Source organism: Propithecus coquereli, unplaced genomic scaffold, assembly GCF_000956105.1.
Source record: "Propithecus coquereli isolate 6110/MARCELLA unplaced genomic scaffold, Pcoq_1.0 Scaffold67, whole genome shotgun sequence".
Classification (NCBI taxonomy): Eukaryota; Metazoa; Chordata; class Mammalia; order Primates; family Indriidae; genus Propithecus; species Propithecus coquereli.
The window spans coordinates 8,475,345-8,481,295 of record NW_012152729.1 but is presented as its reverse complement, the minus strand read 5'-3'; positions in this window follow the sequence as shown (position 1 = coordinate 8,481,295).

Sequence of the window (5,951 nt, the reverse complement as noted above, 5' to 3'; positions counted from 1 at the left end):
TTCCTCCACAAATTAATAAATCTCTTTACATGTAATAGTCTCCTTCTGGGAAATATTTGGATTTCTGTGCAGGTTTTAACTTACGAGAAAGTGCACATTAAGTCTAAATAATTTTAATAGGTAAGAAATAACTCCTCTAATGGGGGGAATATCATTTCATTTTAAGAGTTAGTTATTTTGACTTTTTTTGTATGGTAAGATAAGCTTAGGGATGCTAGTCAATGAAATTCACTCAATTCAGTAATATCTAACTGTATATTAGCCCAGCTTCTCTCCTCTTCATAAGTTCACTGGGGAAGATACACAGAAAGAAAATATCAAATCAAGATACCACTTTATGATTAGTTGGGCATCTGACCCAAACCCTCATCCAGAGCTCTGGTAAACTGAGATGGAGGATATGGCTTCTTATATAGTCTAAAACCCTAAAGAGCAGTCTCCAACCTTTTTGGCACCGGGGTCTTGTTTCACGGAAGACAAATTTTCCACGGACTGAGGTGGGGGAGATGGTTTCAGTACGAATCAAGCACATTGCATTTATTGTGCACTTTATATTTATTTTTATTACATTGTCATTTGCCACTCACCGATAGGGTTTTGATATGAGTCTTCAAGCAATTGATTCATTATGGTCTCTGTGCAGTTGAATTTCTCTGCTAATGATAATCTGTATTTGCAGTCGCTCCCTAGCACTAGCATCACGGTCTCAGCTCCACCTCAGATCATTGCATCAGATTCTCATAAGGAGCACAACCTAGATCCCTTGTATACACAGTTTACAGTAGGGTTCGCCCTCCTATGAGAATCTAATGCCGCTGATCTGACAGGAGGCGGAGCTCAGGCAGTGATGCAAGCGATGGGGAGTGGCCGTAAATAGAGAGGAAGCTTCCCTCACTCACCTGCTGCTCAACTCCTGCTGTGTGGCCCAGTTCCTAATAGGCCACAGACTGGTACCAGTCCACGTCCTGGGGGTTGGGTCCAACAGCCCTAAAGAACACTGTTCTCCCTAAGCCCAAATTTTAAACTTTGTATATTAGCAGCCTCTGGTTTGCACCAGGAGCAGAAGATTAATAAATTGATGAGACTGCCAAGGTTCAGAGTAGGGAGTGTCCTGTCCTAAGCAGGGTATGTCCTTATTTTTAGTGATCCTCCAAACACAATGATGGAAGAGCTAGATCCACAAATAAATGTAGCCCAGCTCTAACTCTGAAAAGGGACCCAGTCAGTTCCTCTTGAAGGATAGAAGAGTAAGTGGAGAGGGTGTACAGACTTCAACACCACACTTCTCACTAAGCCCCATTTTTTGAGTTCCCAAAATGTGAAATATACTGAAGATTCAAGCATCTTTTTGTTTTTGTTGTGGTTTTGGTTTAGGCAGAGAAACAGAGTATTATCCAATGCTCTCTTTGTACTAGATGATATAAATAATTATTCTATGGTACATTGTAGAGTAGAACTACTGCTATAATATGTTACAAAGTGGAAGCACAATATAGTATTCTAAATAATTGTTTTGGGAGCAAACCACAACCTGTTTATTGATTAGGGAGACCAAACTTCTATCTCAGCCTCTCAGCCAGGCTTACACAAATATGTTCTCACCACAAAACTAAGGGGCCTGAACATGTGCTGAGAGACCCTCCTCACTGGCTTGCATGCCTCCAGCTAAGAGATGGATGCTGACAGTAGTTATTCTGGGAAATGATTAATTAAATTCCTTTCCTGGCAGTTCCATTAATATCAACACAACATGGCAGAGATATTGACATAGTGAGAAAACATTGCCTTCGACAATAGGACTTTGTTGACAAAACAGTGAAATGTCTAGACTATTAGCAACATTTTAGGAATCCATCTTCTCTATCAATCTCATTTAGCTTACATGTTACACACACACACACACACACACACACACACATACTGAAAATGTGCCACAGTTAGGCAGAGAAAGTGAAGTGGAATATCATTAAATATGAATGTAGGGTGAGTTAGAAATACACTAGACCAACTCTTTCTCTTTCTCTCTCTGCCTCTTTCTCTCTCTCTCTCTCTCCATACACCCACACACAGACACACAGACACACAGACACACCACACACACACACACACACACACACACACACACACACTGGGGTAGGGAGGCAATGGATAGTCAACAATACCCTCTGATATTTATGGATATTATTTAATGTAACAACTAACAGAGAATGATTTCATGTACTAATTGTCTACTATTGCCTGATACTTTACTGATATTTCATATCCTCACAAAAGTTTTTGAGTCACCTTGTATTTTTATTATTTTATAGCAGAACAAACTACAGTTAAAAGAATTTAGGTAACTTACTAGAAATCACACATTTGTAAAGAAGCAGAGTTGAGATTTAACTTTGACACTGTATTCCACAACCTTTACCCTCTCCATGCCCGAGTCCTTCTTTATTTCTTGAACACAGAGAGAATTTCAGTCTTCTCTCTCAACTCTCTTCTGTGCTTGAGAATTTGTGAGTCTGCTAAACTGAACTACGTGATTCATGAAATGTTGCCATTTAACTCCATCAGAGGTCCTGCTTAGTTGCTTAGGTGTCTGTCTCCTCTGTAAAGACTGTTGGTTTCTGGAGAGGTTTTGATTGGCTCAGACCTCATTCTACTAGCACCTGGTAGTTCCAAGTTTATCACAAAGTATGTGGAATGAGTGGATATAAATGTTTTAAAGGAATAACACAAAAATAAAATTTGAAAGGGACAGAAAGTCCACCATTGTCCATTCTGGAGTTAATGTACACGTTTGTGATCTATTCCCTATTTTTAAACCTGATGCCCAAAGTTGCCTAGAAACCACCATCTTTAATACTTGTAGGTCTTTCTCTCAAACATCCTGTTCATGCATCTATGTTGCTCTTCCCCCTTTCCATTCTGTTTTCCTTCCTTCCTTCCAAAAACTCCTATGTGCAAGTATCTAGTGGTCAATTGCTCAAAAATCTCGTAAGGCAAAGACAATTATATTATGGAGTGATCAGCATGAAGTTAGAGGTATGTGCAGGATATAATGAGAACACTGGAGACTTTCACTACTTGGGGAGCTCAGAAAAGATTACTTAGAGGGGGTAGTTAGTGAACTAAATCCAGAAATATAGGAAATCATCAGGCAGAAGTAAACAGCACATTGTGTTTTATGTTTCAAGAAGAGAGACCAACATATTTGAATGATATTTTGCAAGATCACTTAAAAATCAGTTTACTTATAAGCTCCGGATTCCAGGACTAAGTAAGACATGGTGTATAGAATTCCCTGCAGATTTGCTCTAGCTTTGTTTTGTTTGTTTGCTTCATTCAGGCCATGAATTCACATGTGACAGGCACATATTAGGTGTGAAAAAGTGTATTTGAATTCGCCAGAGCTCAAGCACAAAATTACAGCGTTAGTTCACACTGCTCAAGTCTAGAGAGCTTAGAAACAAACTCTGTATCAGTGAAAACCCCCAAACATGGAACAAGGGTCATGGTGCATTCACTGGGAATAGCTACTATCCATGGACTCGGCAGACTTGGGTTTGAATATCATCTGTGTCACTCACAGGTTGTGAGGCCTTAAGCAAATTGTTCAACCTCTCTGAGCCTCAGTTTCCCCATTTATAAAGTGATCAGAAATACTGTAAAAATTCAGTGGGATAATATATCTTAAAATACTTGGCATAAGTCCCAGCACTTTATATTCAATAAAAAGTATTTGTTTTTACTATAATTATTACTATTGACTATTTCTGCTGTTCTCAATTCTGGGAACTTGTAAGAATTGCTTTAGGGCTTTTGTAAGAATTTGGATACCTGAATCTCTTCACAGACTTCACTTGATCACAATGTCTGTAGGTGTCTGGACACTTGGCGTTTTTGAAAGTACCATAGGCAATTTCTACACTGAGCTAAGAAACTGCTAGAGTTGTGTGAATGATTTTTCTCTCACAACTCCAGTATACAGAGGCTCCAAAAGGGAGTGTGGTTAACAACCGGACACATTTTCTGTGGTTGTTACAAATAATGAAACAGAAAGGCTCACTCAGTGTTTCTCAAACTTTTTCCCAAATCATTTGTTTCCTATCTTAAACTTGATTGGTAAAAGGACAGATAACTGTTATGGATTTATACTTATTATTTCTGAGCACTTCCTGTGTGTCAAGAATATAGGAATTGCTTTGCATAGGTAAGTTTTATTGTTCTTCTTTTTCTTTTTTTTTTAACACAGCAACCCACTACATTGTTTTTCATGGCCTCTGGGCTATAGAAGAGAAAATAAGAATCAAAGATGTCAACTTACTTTTCTGAGGTCACACGGCTACTGTGTAGTAGAAGCGGACCAAGGCTTTTTACCATGCTACTATCCTGCCTTCTGGTGTTATAAATTGATGTGATTACAGTCAAACCTAAAGACATTTCATACGATATTTTGTGTGCCTATATCTGGTATAAGTTTGTAGTTTCAAGGGAAAAAAATCCTCAAGTGTCATCTGCTTGAATGGTCTCTGAAGTCCAGTCCAACTGGTCTATTATTTGGCAACATAGAACCACACCCAGTTTCAATTCCTATGCCCAGCACTGAGCATTCCTTCCTAAAGCATTCCTGTACCTTATAGCCGTTGCCCCATTAAATCCATTATTTCAGCATGTTCACTTTTCTCCGTGTGCTGTTCCACTCCACTGAGCTGCCTCTGTGTGGATTGCAGGTGCTGTTTCATTGCGACTGAGATCTAATTGACTTCCACGGTAAATATGAAAGGAAGATGGCGAACGCGACTAGTTGTCCGTTCAATATGACATGCAATGGCTAACGCCTGTGTGTAATGAGGGAAAACTCTTCTGAGCTTCAAGTCTTGCTTTATGGGGGGAAGGAGGTGAATCCTCCAGTAACAGCTGGCAAGTCTGTGGCAAACGTGTGCACCAAGTGAGAAGTCGAAACAAAAAGCCCTGTACGAAGTCGTTAAACATCAAACCTGATGAATTATTCATTTAATGGTTTCAAAGTTGGACTTGGAAAAATGTAAATAAAACACATAGAGAACTTTCTCCTTTCTGGAAACGATTTTATAGTCATGAACTAAATGTAAGGAGCACTTAAAGTGTCTAACTGCATTGTATATTTTATGTAAATTAACAATATTGAACAAATTCCCCATTTGGTACAAAGGAGAGAAAGAAAATATATCTCTCCTGATGATCAATGCCTCTGAGAAAATGAATTATCTTTATTTTCTCCATTATCTTTTATTGCCATTTTATATACTCTATAAAATATCGACCTGCAAGGTATTCAAATGAAATGTGATGTAATTTTTCTGATTCACTAGCCTGTTTTTTATACCCTTCAGGCATGACTGCGACCTTCTCTGCATCCCTGAATGTGCCTCCTAGCTAGACGCTGCACTAATGGAAAGTGGTCTAGTTATAGACAGAGCATATTATATTAAAACAAATGTAGTCCTTGAGTCCAAAGGTCTCCAATCCCAATTCTGCATTAAAATCTGTGACTCTGGATATGTTAGGTATAATGGTTAACTCGAAGCGTTGTACAGATTAAGAGAGATTGAATACACATCCGTCAAATATTAATGCACGGTAGGATCACAAATATTAGTCAAGGAAATGGGTTCTGATGAAATTCTTTCAGTGGCTGGCCCCACACTACCCCGCCTTGAAGCCACAATAATAGCTATTTTCCGAAGCCTAAAATTTATGAGCCACATGTCTTTGTCACCATTTAAGGCAAGACAGAGAAAGTCACCATTGCAGAAATGGGTGTGTTTGCCCCATAAAAGGGTAGCAGTCTAAAACTCTATTGGAAGCCAGCACATACCTAGATATCACGTCAAATGCCAAGTCCTCAATGAAGCTAATCTGATCTAGCTTAGGAGTCCAAACTGTAGAGTCTGTAATAATATTTCCGCTGGCGACACAAG